The 1,863-nt window shown below is 48.0% G+C and overlaps 1 pseudogene; it reads right to left on the bottom strand.

Annotated features, from left to right (window-relative positions):
* LOC147434109 (polyphenol oxidase, chloroplastic-like) lies at positions 1-1,268 on the bottom strand (annotated as a pseudogene).
* Between the last annotated feature and the right edge of the window lie 595 nt (positions 1,269-1,863).

The following is a 1,863-nucleotide window of genomic DNA, read 5'->3' as shown; positions in this document are numbered from 1 at the left end:
TTACTGAGCATCCAGCTCCTTTAACATCTCCCATATCCCAATCCTCAAGTTGGACTTCCTCACACTCCTCCCCTCCTCCATTGTCATCCCCATACAAATGACCCAACATAGTATGGGCACATCACACCCTACCTTGTCATCATCTTCATCATCACCTACCAAGTTTATGTACACATCAAACTTGGATCTTCTCATCCGATGCTGGTGACACCCCCTCCAGCTTGCGTATCTCCTCGTTGAAGTCGTTCGCCCACACCTTCCTCTTCTTCTTCACTAATGCTCTTGTTGTCTTTTCAATCGTCCCTGACGCCCTCTCCTTGGATTCCTTCAAACCGACCTTGAACTTCATATACTTCTCCTTGAGCTTTTGGCCCACCATTGTTGGAGGTGGACCTCCACCAGACCTAAAATTTATTGCGGAGTCAGTGATTGCATTGCCTCTTAGTGCCGCATTGAGCCATGCATTTAGCACATCTTGGTACTTGTATGCCAGTTTGGTGGTGTCTAGAGCATCCCTAATTCTTAACCTCACCAACTTGGCATTCTCATCATAGAAGAGAAATTTTGGATTCAAGTAATCAAAGTTTGTCAAATTTTTTCTTCTGCTTCTCAAACCCTTCCATACCTCCTAGAGGGCGTCGATGTACGAATGCTGGGTGTGGAAGATAGGGTCACATCCTGTATTACGTAGAGTAAAGAGTGCCCATGTCATCATTGTTTGGGTTAGCAAGATTTCCAATCCATACATGAAGTATGCCATGAGGAAGATTTTCAATGGTGCCTGCTCCCGGTTCTGCTCCAGGTACCTTGACGATAAGCTTGACTAAAGAGCAAAGATTGAGTCTTTGAGTTGGTGACCATTTGTCGATACATGAGGGTGGTGTTCCCTGCAAGTTGGGCAGCTGTGAGGCGACTCAATGAAATTTTAGTTGAGATCCACCACATTAGGGGGTTCTATGTAAGGGATTGCAATTGGCATCGTAGAGAGGGCAGAGGGCTTTTACAGTCGTTGTGGAAGACTGTACCCTGATGCAAAATCCTAATTCCAAAAAGGCAAGTAAAATGTGCCATTCTCATCATAATTTGCATCATATAAGGCACAATGGACGTTCACTTGCTACGAATATTGGCGAGGATCGAAGGCAGGGAATTTGGTGGAGAAGCTTGTAAACCTGGTTGTACTTCGATGTAAGGAGGGAATTGGTGGGCAAGAAGTAAGTGCGCATGGGTAGGTTTCTGGGGGATCCTCGGCATGGTAGGACTGCCATTTCTGTACTTGCTTCCACATTCAGCACTTGGCAGCCCTATCCAACCCCCAGATCTGAAGCAGCGTAGGACACCTCTCGACCCTCAATTACTGCCTTCATGTTTCAACCACCATCACTACCTTCAAGCTCAGTGGCAGCTGCCATCGATCAAGCACGACCTCGGCCTTGTTGTTGTTGGCGCCATCGCTTTCATGGAGTGCTGCAATGATAGGATATGAGAAAGTCACAGGCAGTCGCTTGGAGTGCACCAAGGTGGACAACTGTGTTGGTGCTTGTAGGCTTGCAGCTGTGCGAAAAGCCCCAGGGGAGATGAGGGCCTGGGAGCTGATGTAGAGAAGAGAGGTGGGGTTCTCCCTGATGAGAGTAGGACTCAACGTGCCGCGTGCTGGAGGTGGCACCTATTCTCTCTCTCTCTCTCTCTCTCTCTCTCTCTCTCTCTCTCTCTCTCTCTCTCTCTCTCTCTCTCTCTCTCTCTCTCTCTCTCTCTCTCTCTCTCTTCAATCTGGATGGAATGTCCCAGTTCATTGCCACTGAAGACAACGTAGAGCAGGTGAGCGATCAGAGAGACCCCTTCAAGCCTCGAGGTAGGTTTCTA

The sequence above is a fragment of the Adiantum capillus-veneris genome, chromosome 19, assembly GCF_014529385.1.
Source record: "Adiantum capillus-veneris isolate H3 chromosome 19, ASM1452938v2, whole genome shotgun sequence".
Classification (NCBI taxonomy): Eukaryota; Viridiplantae; Streptophyta; class Polypodiopsida; order Polypodiales; family Pteridaceae; genus Adiantum; species Adiantum capillus-veneris.
The sequence above is the reverse complement of the archived record's forward strand: the minus strand, read 5'-3'. Positions and strand labels throughout refer to the sequence as shown.